Source organism: Bidens hawaiensis, unplaced genomic scaffold (assembly GCF_021521415.1).
Source record: "Bidens hawaiensis isolate Kalapana, Puna unplaced genomic scaffold, B.hawaiensis_p1.1 tig00007372_1, whole genome shotgun sequence".
Classification (NCBI taxonomy): domain Eukaryota; kingdom Viridiplantae; phylum Streptophyta; class Magnoliopsida; order Asterales; family Asteraceae; genus Bidens; species Bidens hawaiensis.
In genome coordinates, this window is record NW_027491509.1 from 337,147 (window position 1) to 349,964 (window position 12,818).

Genomic DNA, 12,818 nt, shown 5'->3' on the forward strand with positions numbered 1-12,818 from the left:
TAAAATAACATGATGACCATAACATCTTTAAAGTTATTAGTTGAACTAGACTAATATAATACAAAATAATTAAAGAAATATAATTTACTTCATATTTTCTTCATATATATTTGATTGGTAATAATATAATAGAAAGATCCTTGCAACTACAATCTACAACTGTAAGCTACTTGTGTTGAAAAGTAAACAAAGTAATAATAAAATATTATATATTCTTCGATCTTGTCTAAAAACTAAACACTGTAAACATGTCTCTTCTTTCTTCCTCTTCACCTTTTTCATAGAACCTGCTGCGATTGGAACTGGTTGCAGCCACCGGCGGAAACATCCGATCAAGCTTTTAACCCATCTCTCTTCATTAGAACTAGTTAAATGGTCAAAATTGAATGGTGAAATTACCAAAAAAAACAAAATTAAGGAAACTAGGGTCGGCTGGAGGGTCCATGGACCTCTCTGAACCCCCTGGTTAGGCCATGGGTGGAGGAGGTGTGGGGAGGAGGTGTGGCTGAAGGAGGGGAAGAGTGAGGTGGGAGATGTTATGGTTTGAAGAGAAAACAAGAGTGGAGGTGGGAGATAATACTGATGTTGGATATGTTAAGAAGAGGTTGGAAGAAGTGAGAAGTGGAAGGTCCATGTCTGCATCATGAAGAGGACGCGCAGACATTTTTTAATGAAATGTCTTCGGAAAAACAAACAGTCTGCAAAGATCAATGTCTACAAAAGAGCCCCTACAGACCTTTTTACAAAAAACAAACACCACCTTAGTCATTTAATTGAATACACGCACAATGCATGGCAATTTACAGGTGTGTATAATATAATAAATATATATTGTAAGTATGCATACATCCCAAACATATGTTTGAAACAATAAAATAAAACGGGGAATGATTTCTCATCTTATCACTTAAACGAGATTAGAAAGTAATATGAATAACGAGGATTCAAACTTTAATGCGCTGAATGAGATAGTCCAATCATATCTGAAACTTAAATATAGTAAACTAGAATTAAAACCGAGAATATAGCCACTGGAATCAATCCAAACGGATGTATAGAACTCCAGGTATGAGATTTTCAGTAAATAAGCGAGTTGGTATTGACTAGAATCCGAACAACGATTCAGGAGTCTGGTTTTGGTCAATACACTCAAAATTTTCTTTTGAACAAAAAGGTCTTCTGGACCTAAAGCTAGTTCCAACCAGAAGTGATAGAAATTGATCATTCAAAGTTGTTGACCAAATTGCCCTAAACGAGTCGGAGTCCTATTATTACGTTTAATCCCATTAATCATAGAAATTGATTGAGGTTTATTGTTTAGTGGATAATTATGAACGCATTACAAAAGCCAACTTACTCGGGAGACATTTAGAATGATAAAAAAATGCTAAATCAAAGCTCGGGAAACACCAAAGTCAACCGATAGCTTGTTCTTGAAGACGAAAACACTAAAACCGGAGGATGTGGCCTAAGGGAAACGGTAGGAATGATCTTTTAGTAACATTCTAGGGTTTGGAGGTGTCGTTTGATTATATAGGAAGAGGTACAACTTGTTGGACAAGAAAATGAATTGTTTAGGAAAAAGAATATTGCATTGATGACGAAATCTAGTCTTTTGATCAATATAATAACTAAGAAAAATGGTGGAATTAACCTAGACACTATTCCATATCATATTATTTTTCTTGGAGCTCAATTTTCGTGATTTATGATCTTTTAGGGAAAAACTTAGCATTATACGAGGATCTTAAAAGATTCTGGCTGATCTGATGATGCTTCGCTATACGCGAACCAACAGGGATGCCCCTTCGCGCTACACGAAGGGCGCATGCTGCCCAGAATTTGATTTTTCGCAGAAATAGCCCCTGAAGTTCCAAAAATGAATTTTTAACCATTTTAAGCCATTTAACTGTTTTGAAGCATTGTTTGACAAGTTTAAAAGTTATTAAAATACAAAATTAGTTAAACCGAGTTAAATATTGATAAATATAATTTTTTATTAATACGAAAGATTTGAAATATATTCCCGAGTCGGGTAAACGAATACGAATTCAATTACGAAAAATCCGATATGCTACAATCATCGCTGTCATAAGGAAACCTCGTGTTGATTGAATTGAATTTTTACCTTTATTTGTATAGTTTTTAGATTTTTGGTCACTATCGGACCATTTTAGGACCAATTCTCCACTGTAAGTGTTTGTGTGTGTAAAGGAATTGCCTAGAAACCTATATCGTCGTCATATGGACCCAAATGAGAAGGATATGGATTGTTTGGAGAACGGGTTATTTTTTATTCGAGTTAAACTGGAATCAATCGAATTCATAAACTATTCGAATCGAATTTGAATCAAATATGGTCACTTAAAGATTTCTCTAATAAAAAGGAAACGAATCGAAGTGATTATCAGACCATCGAATGGAATTTAATTCAAATCGAATCGAATTTCAAACGATTCAAATCGAGTTCCAGACTCGATTCAATTCGTTTGATACTTGATTCAAATCGTTTCAAACTCGATTCGCTGACAGTTGGAAAAAATCTCAATTTTAACAGACTAAAAGTACTCGAATTGATTATGAATCAAATATAATCAAACATCTAAAATATCAATCCAGTCTAACTTAATTTCAGTCGAATCCAATCTTCAGATTTGATTACATTCAAACTAGACTCGATTAGATTCATTTTAGACTCGATTCTTTTTGTTTTATAATTGATTCTATTGGTTTACTATTTGAATATATTCCTCAAATATTATCTAACTCAAATCCTTTTAACAAAACTCATTTTGATTCGTTTAGACTTGGCAGTTTTTAAAACCACTTTTTAATTTTATTTTCATTATAAATTTTATTTTTTTTTATTCTTTTATCTTTATTTTACTTCAAATTTTACTATTACTTTGTGTCATAATATGTTAAGTTATTTATGTTTCTTTTAATTTCCTTTTTGATTATGTATATATGTATATATCTTTGTTTGTTCAACTCAATGGTCAATTCTAATGACTTGTCGTATGTTCTCATGTAGCAACACAACATGTATTGTCCTTTGGATCTTCCAAGGAAAAAAGAAGCACAAGGTGTTCAACTCAATGATCAATCGACTATGACATCGCCTTCTTATGCATGTTATCACCTCAATGATATACAACTGTTGGATTGAAGAGTTTTGGATAAATGCCAAAACTGTGAAGAATGGGGATTCTATAACCACTTAGGTGGCTAAGCCGAAACTGACAATCACAGAGGATGTTGTGCGTCGAGCTCTAAACATCAAGGATGCTCTACATCAATATTCTGAGCACATTAGGAATAAGGATTTGGGCAATATGTGAAGGATATAGGATATGATGTGGTATGGAGCATTTGTGTGAAGAGACACTTACCGGCGTATTGGAAATTTCTATTCCATGTTGTGGATCATTGTTTATCTGAGAAGAAGGTGGTTTTGACAAGTTGAAGATGGAGTGGGTCGGGGTAATGGTCTGCTTAACTAAAAAGGTGCAATACAACTTCTCAAGGTGGTTCTTCAAGGGCATGCAACCAAATGTGCTCTCGAAGAACACCTAAATGATGTATCGCGTTGTTCAACTAAATTTGGACGACCTGTTGAAGAATGTTCCAAGACCTGTCTATCCTGAAGGAGTTGATGATGATGGAAATGTGTTACCACCATCTGAGCCTCATCATATAAAGATGGTGAAGCAAACCGTCTTTAAGGCTATGTTGGAGCCTGCTCGCAAGAGTGGATACAAGTATCGAGGACAAGAACATGGTACTAAGTTTGGTTTGTTTGCTAAAATCGAACCTGACAGTAACGAGGCTAATGAGGAAGAAGGTGGTGGAGATACTGGAGATGATGGTGATGATGATAGTCAAAGTGGTGATGATGTGCATGATAGCGAAGCCACGGATTCAGATAACGACGTGGAGGGTGAGCATCGTACGAAGAAGCTTCATGGCAAGAAAAAGAAGGCTATCAGCAAGCCTTATGTTGGCGGTTTAGCCCGACAGGTTCAAGATGAAGAAGAGGAACCCGAATGTCCTCTTAAACATTTGAAGAAGACCAAGGACTCCAAGAAGTATGGGCCTTCGATGCCGACATCCGTCAAGGTAATCTTTCCTTTTGTTTCCACTATGACACAACCACCACCATCCACCCAAGTTAACCCACACCAAGCCTCACCAACCACCCTATCCGACAACTTAGAAATCCTCAAGGCCAAACAAATTCATGTGCCCAAACCGAAAAAGTAAACCAAGACCAATACAAAAAACAAATGAAAATCCACTACATCTAGGAGACTTTTAAAAGAATCTATCACACCTCCCAAAACCTCACCCTCAAGATTAGATGAACGTATCCCATTCATCCTTGAAAACTTACCCATATGCACCACCCAAACCGAAACTGAACCTACACATCAAACATATTCACCTCCTAGGACCTCATCAACTTTTAGTTTACCAACCTACCAATGCACATCCCAATTAAAGCCACAACTTTCTAGACCTCCACCTTCACATCATCAAATCAAACCCAAACCACCACACAAACCATCCAAACCTCAACCCAACCTATCAGCCTACCCCTAACCATAACCACATCCTTACTCAACCAAACCATCACCATATCAACCCAAACAACCATTCAACCAACCTTTTCCCTTACACATCCCTCAACCACCAAAAGTCCAACCATATATGCCATTCCCTTATATATCCACGGGAAAGTCAAGGAGATCACTAGTGTTTTGGGATTCTATCCTCGATAGGATTCAGGCTCTGGAGGAGTCAAACAAAAAAAGGGTGAAGCGGGAACATTTATTCATCAAGTTTGTGAAAGATCAACATGCTGTGACGGAGAAGGTTTTGAAGGAGAGGGATGAGTTGACTCCTCAGGTTACTCAGTTGTAGCATGACAAGGAGGTTGGTAGATCCCGATCGAGAGCCAAAGGATTTGGATTGAAAGTTTACAAAATCGGGTGAATAATCAGCAAAAACTGGTGAATCAAGAGTCTTTACTCAATGTTGAACGTCATGATGAAATTGTTAGACTCAAGTTTTGATAGATCCTTGATTGAATGTGAAGGTCATGACTCACGTGTTCGATTGTTAGAAGCTGACTCCACTTCATCACGTAACGTGGGCACCTTGATTGGTGAAAATGACGAGCTTACATCCTTGATTCAACGGCTGGAAAGGGAAATTGAAGAACGTATAAGCCTTAACAATTATCAAGACCTAATAAACGAGGGTCTTGTGAATCGTTACCTTGCAGCCACAGAGGTCATGGAATGACTGATGATGATGTTGAGGACTTGAAGAATCGGCTGATGGAGACGATTAGAGGATGGGTTCATGTTGGTGTACAAGGGATTGAGAAAGGATAGAAGAAGCGGAATGCTCTAGAAAATCTTGTTGCTAATGCTCAACATGTTGGAGAGCAAAGCAGGCTTGATGGTGTTGTGGTTAGATCCACAAGAAAGGGTTCTAGCGGTAGCGATGTTGGTGATGAACCAGCCATAGTTGTTGGCACGGTTGTGAGTACTGCAACTATTTGTACAACTTTTGCAAGCACCACTAGACTTGTGGTCGCTACTACAGTCGCACAAGTGGTTGCTCTGACTGTTGGAGCAAATATGGATCAAGGTGATGACGATGATGGTGATGATTCTGATGATGATGATTCAGATGATGATGTTGAAGTGATGATGATGGCAATGATGATAATGATGAGGATGACAATCTTCATGACAATTATTATGAGCCGCATGATGATAGCGGTAATGGTGATAGTGATGATGGTGGTGATGGTGGAATTGGTGGCGGAAATCAGACGAGTCAACAATATGAGGACTCTCAAGGGATGTGTTTGATGATCCCGTAAGAAAAGTTAGAGACGCGGACGCTGCTTTGGAGGCTGAGATCTCCTCTATTTTTAACATTGATGATATTGTAGGTACCAAGTCTCAGGTTTAAGAAGTCATGGAACACGTTGAAGAAAATAAAGATGATGATGATGGTAGCAACTTTTCTTCGAACCCGGACACTCCGGTTCATTGTAATATCGTTGTGGCACTTCCTACTCGCACTATTGCTGCTGCTGAAACGTCTCAAGCTTCGAGACGTAGAAAGAACAAGTTCTACTCTATCAGTAGTCGAGCCAGCGTTCGAGACCGAATCTATCCCCACCTGGATGATTCTCCTATCGTCTACTTCAAATGGCATCCTAGCAGTGAAACTTGGGCCATTCAAAGAGCAATCAGAGATGTAAATCATACGCATTTCAAGGATTTGCATACTATGTTCGAGCTTGACACGAACTATTTTAGAAGAATTGTGGGTCACTACAGGATAGAGAAGGAGCTGAATGGATGGTTCAACCGACTTCTGAGCAATGAATGGAAGAAAGAATACTCTAACTTCAAACTCAAAAAGGGTAAATCCTTCTGGCACCCAACGAAAGTTGATCCAGTTACGGGAAAGAACAAGAAGATGTGGAGGTACAAGACACACAAAGGCGGGCGAGTGATTTATCATGGTGAACCTTTCTTTCCCAACCTGTTCCAACACTTCATATGCTGGGAGTTTCACAAAAGCACAGGAGAAGCAGTGATTCACTGCAAAGACATGCACCACCTCCATTTCTTCGACGAGCATGAGCTGGCCGTGCTCAGTAAGGAAGATATTCTCAAGTTGTACAACTCCCCGCTGGGAACGTCGAAGATGTTCGAAAGGACAATACGGATGGTATAGTTGAAAAGTTCAATAAGTTTGTGCATTATCTTGTTAACAATCAACTATTCAACAGTGGAAATTGCAAGACAACATTCTTTGAGGTTGTGATACTGATGGGTTTAACTCCAATTATGGGAGTGTGTTAGATTGGTTGAACATTATTAGCAGTTTCTCTAATAAAGACACCGCCCCCCTAAAACCCAACATGCTTTGGTAAGTGTGACAATTGTCAATTTTTTCGATTTATGATTTATTGTATTGTAACAAATTTTGCATTAACTAAAATCATCGTATTATTTTTATTTCTTGTTTTGTTTTAATTTAAACTATCAAACATATGCAAAACACTCATATCTTACTTTGTACCAAGTATGACCATTCGGCAAGAGAAAAGGGACTTAGTTGTAAATATAATTAATCTTCTCCTTCTTCCTCTTTTCCCTCCCGTCATCGCAAGTACCCCCCCCCCCTTCCGAATTGTTGCGTAAAGTTAGCCAGAAATCACGAGATATATCATCAAATCGTTAAACTTATTTAAAATATGTTTAATTCATCGTTTATACTAAGATATATCAACTAGTTGATTCAATATTTTTGATCTTATCAATCCGGGGTTAACTCGTCATGGTTAGTCTATATATACAAATCCATAGCACAATTAAACAAAACCACACAACGCTCATAGTAGCGCTAACCTATCCCTCATATCAGTTTCATTCCAAAAGTCGTTTAGGATCGAGATTAAGCTCGTGTTCTTGGCCGAAACCCTAACCCGTCATTCGCATTCATTTCAATTTTTTTTCAGGTAATTAAACTTTGGATTATGATCGGAATAAAACAAGGATCAAAAGACCTCAATCATTTTCCATTGACAAAGGGCAATTGATCCTCAATTGGGATTAAAATCAAACTACGGTTTATATCAATTTGGGGGTTCTAAATATAAATCTGGTTATTTATTTTTCTTACTGTCATATAAACGAATTGAGAGGCTGATCGTCAGATGGTCAGCAGATGTTTGTTAAAGCTTTGAACTGGCCTGGGGCGCAGGTTCGAATCCCCAGGCTCGGTTTTGTTACTCTATTTATTTATTTTGCCTCTAAACACTATAAGAACCTATAATTAATAATAATAATATTATTATTAAAATTAATAATTTAGCTTATAATAATTTAATTACATTTTTTTTCTTAAAACCCTACCGATCCCAAATCCGTTATGTCTTATTTCTTTATTCGTTTATACTTGTTAGATTATTTGTCACACCCCAACCAAAGGCGGCGGAACATGCCGAGGTGTAACGATTGCCCATAAGCGCATAACACTAACTAAAGCGACAATATTTAACAAAATCATTTTATTTCACAACATCGAAAATGTCACATAACAATATTCATAAGATAGTCACAACAAAATATAACAAAATATAGCAAATCAAATATTGTTCATATTTGCTAATATCCTAAAGGTGTCGATGACGTTTTCTTCAACTCCACAATCAACCTAGATGCAAACCTGTAACATTTCATAAAATAAAGTTTATCAACAAAAAGGTTGGTGAGCAATTAATAAGTTTGAGCATAATAGTATATAGTACGAAAAAGCCACAATCTTATATACGAAACAATAAATAAAAGCAATAACTTGGATAAATAGATATAGCTAAACACATTAGCGACACCTATCTATAAGGAGATACCAAATAGTCTAGGATTTTATAGTTATCGTTAATAGCATTACGTTAACGACACCTTGCTATAAGGGGTTGTCAAATAGACTAGGATTTATAGTTCCACCAACCAAAAGCGATAAACACGTAGGCAAATAATCATGTAAGCATAGAACACCAAATCAAGTGATTATTTAAGTAAAGTATAAAATAACGTTTGTGGTTTAAGATTCAAGTTTAAAGCATTTAGTTGAATAATTATGAAATGTCACCCCAAAACGAAAGATAGAAAATGGGGTATGAAAATACTAACGTTCAAGTAATAAACTTGAAATATGATAATTTGGAGATTCGCCGGAACGACGAGTTTAACGAACAATGCCTAAAAGGAAGAAGTCTTGAATTTAGAAAGGTTGTATTGAAAGTCTTTAAATAAAATAAATGTTGCGAAATGTAAACAATTAAAGTTCAAGGTTTAAAATGTAACTATTTAAGAATTTATAATAATAACATTTTAAAATGTTAGTTTGCTCGAAACCGGGTTAAAAGTATCTAACCTTAATATTTACTCAACCTATGTTAAGTAATAAGGTGGGCAAATTGCAAGAATGCAAGTCCCTTTGGAATAACGATAATAAAACGGGTTTTAACGAGTGTTCGGGTTGTGGGTTCGAGTCTTGATAATTAGTCAAACCCAAAGTCAAATTTCCAAAATAATAGATGTTATGAGATACTCAATAAAACTTAATAAGATAACCAAGTATGTAGTTCTATTGTTTTAGAACTAACAACGCACGTTAAGCGAGTGTTCGGTTTTGTCGGTCCAAACTTTTTTATGAGATCAAGTTGGATTCAACACTTCCAAGTACTTAAGAAAATAACTAAAATCAGTTTGTAAACTTTTTTTAAAGAAATATACAAGTCTTGATAGCTAAAAACACACTTGTGTGTCTTAAGCGAGTAAAACTCGGATTGGTTCGGTTTCCATCTCACAACAAGTTCATAGATGTTTTCCACATGCCCAAATAACAAAGAACTTGTAAAATAATGTACACATGAAAATAATTAAGTTTTACGACCAAAAAGTTAACAATAAAGCCTTTTAAACAAAAGTTCGGTTTACGGTCTAGATCTATTTACGGTTAAACCGAAGCATAGACTCTTAGAACCCATAACCATGGAACTTGTAAATATGACAAACAAACTAAATTGTCCAGAAGTTAAGCAAGTTTAATATGTATAAACAAATTACACACAAACACACACACACACACACACACACACACACACACATATATATATATATATATATATGAACGCGAAGTCCTCCATGAAGCATTGCCTTACGAGGTCCGAAACTCCACCGACCGAAATCGGGGAAGTAACTACCAAAGGTAGTAGAGGGTGTATATTATATATATGTTGTACTACCATATTCAGGTATTAATAATACTATATAAGCTAATTATAATGAAAGATTTAACTCAGTTTGACTTTTGGAAGTCAAACCTTCAAGAACAACTAAAACAACCTTTAGATCTTTGGATTTGAGAGAGATTTTGGAGTATAAGCAGGTTTAAACTGAAGGAATTGGTCATCTATTTATAGGGTAAGTTGAAAGGGTCAACCATAAAGAGTCTTGCATGAAAATGGGGTGGTTTAATGTAACATCCTAAATATTCTAATAAATAAAGAAAGTTGCGTTAAATTGTCGTGCGTTTAATAACATTAACTAACGTATAATATGGAAAATATCATGGACTTGGATTTAATTAAGATGGATTAAGGGTAATGGGCCTTAGGTCCATGAGCCTTAAGGAGTATAAATACCTCCTTAAAGCACCCTTAAACCCTAAACCATCATTCATTTCCATCTTAATCTCTATATATTCAAAACACACACATACACCACCACATACGGCCGGCGGCCGAGAGAGAGAAACGAGCAAGATCCGAGAGAGATTAAACGTTAGTTGGTAAAAGATCTTTATTACACGAGATCTAGAGTTCCCAAACAAGCTAACCAAGATCGAACGAGCACAAAAGATATGTTCTTGACCTTTAAAGTTTACGTTTTATTGAACGTTTAGCCTTGAAACTTGAAACGATAATAGATCGGATCTAAACGAAGCGTAAAGTAGCGAACTTGATGCTAGGATGAACCTAATAAACCCATAAACATGTACGGTTCGTTTAAGATAAACCGTAGATCTTGTATTGAACGTCCTTAAGCTTAAAGGTCCAAGCTTTATAGTATATACGGGATATATATACGAACGAAAACGGTTAGGGAACGTTAGTGGGTGATGTCGAACCATAACAAGGGTATTAAAATTGCCAAAATGCTTGAATAATACCAAACCCGTAGCTGAACTGAATAACTTCGACTGCAAAGCTTAACTTCTCCTGCGAGCTTAACTTCACCTGCAAGCTTAACTTCGCTTGCAAGCAAGTTCGCCTAAAGCCAAGTTCGCCTAACTGTAACTTCGCCTGGTGATAAGTTCGCCCAAGTTAACTTCGCCTAAAGCTAAGTTCGCTTAAGGTTTAACTTCGCCAAGTTAACTTCGCCTAAGGCTAAGTTCGCTTAAGGTTTAACTTCGCCAAGTTAACTTCGCCTAAAGCTAAGTTCGCTAAAGGTTTAACTTCGCCAAGTTAACTTCGCCTAAAGTTAAGTTCGCTTAGAAAATAAATTAAAAACCTAATGGAAAATGTGTTAAGACAACATGAGTAGTAGTAGAAATACAACAGTTAGCCGCTGCCAAAGGCGCTGCCCCCGGACCCTCGTTCGTTGTGGGTTATATAAAGATAGAAATACAACATGAGTAGTAGTAGTTAATTGATACATGTAAATATTATACAGTTAGCCGTGCACAGCTCAAGAAGGGAATAATGATTAACGGAGAGCGTAAAAGGATTCATGTGAGTTTCTAGCCCCATTTATGTGTTATGTTTTCGGGGCTGTGTGCATACTCAATATGTTTGTTAATACGCTTATCCTAGGAGATAAGCGTATGCCTTATGTGAATAATGTGAAAGGTATGAATGATTGCTTGATGGTATGTGAACGATCTTCGGATATTGCACGTACTGTCAGGTTGTAACGCTATGTATAAGGTAGGTATGACATGTATGCTTATGTGTATGAATGTGAAGTTCATAAAAGAAGGAAAGGATGGTTGTATGGTTGTATGGTTACGAAGAGGGTACTTGTTGGTGCATAATGTCAGTAGTTCATAGTCTAGTGTCTGTAATCGAGTCTGTAATGATTAATTATGTTTTATATGTCTTAAGCGAAGTTACTAACAAGTTCGCTGTTTAGGCGAACTTGTTAGTCAAGCGAAGTTATGGACAACTTCGCCTGAACATGCCAGGCGAAGTTGTCGTGTATTTATATAGGTTACGGCTTAGCTTGTAAAGTGTTGTTGGTGTGATCATTATCGAAGTTACGAGAGCTGTAACGTGAGGACGAGAGTTCGTGTCTGTAATAGTGATATTGTATCACGTGTTTTGGTTATAATATAACGTGTTTGTTTATCGTATCGTGTTTGATCTATTCGTGTCTTCTATGCTCGTAACGACCTACGCAGGGATTCCGCACCTACGTAGATCGAGATATCTCGTGTTGATCCATCCAGGGAACCTACAATTGGTATCAGAGCATTTGCTCGATTGTGTGGTTCGGGATATTCACGCGGGTGTAGAAATCGTCCCGTTTCGACTATTCGCGGGACGTGTTTACTGTGTTTTTGTGTCATTCTTACCTCCTACCATCGTATTCAACCCTTTACACCGTCAAAAACCTCGAAAAACCCAGAAATCAGTTCTGCAGAAACTTCGTGTTCATCAGGCGAAGTTGCCGTCACTGTTCGTAGGGTTTCGGCGAAGATATAAGGTTAAGCGAAGTTATCCACAACTTCGCCTACCTTCTCACGTTCGCCTAACTCAAGCGAAGTTCTCTACAACTCCGCCTACCTCCTAAGTTCGCTTACCCTAAGCGAAGTTACACTCAACTTCGCCAAGTCACGCGAATTTAAGAAAGATCCAGCGAAGTTAAGTCTAAGCGAAGTTATCCGTAACTTCGCCTACAGTACTTTTCAGAAGAAATTTTTTTTATTTTTTCGGGTTTCTTAGTTTTCGAGAAAGATGTCATCAATTAACATCTCTGAGTTAGTAAAAATGGAAGTAGAAGCAGGCTCAGCTACAAAAGCACCAAGGTTGCTGAAGGGAACCGATTTCGTTGCATGGAAGGATCGGTTCGAACAATATGTCAAGTACCAGGATGCGAAAATGTGGGTATGCATCCAGGATGGTTATATTCCACCAACTATGGAGTACGAAGGTCGTGATCAGATCAAGAAGTACAGCAAAATGGAAGATGAAGAGAAAAAGATGTATGAGGCCG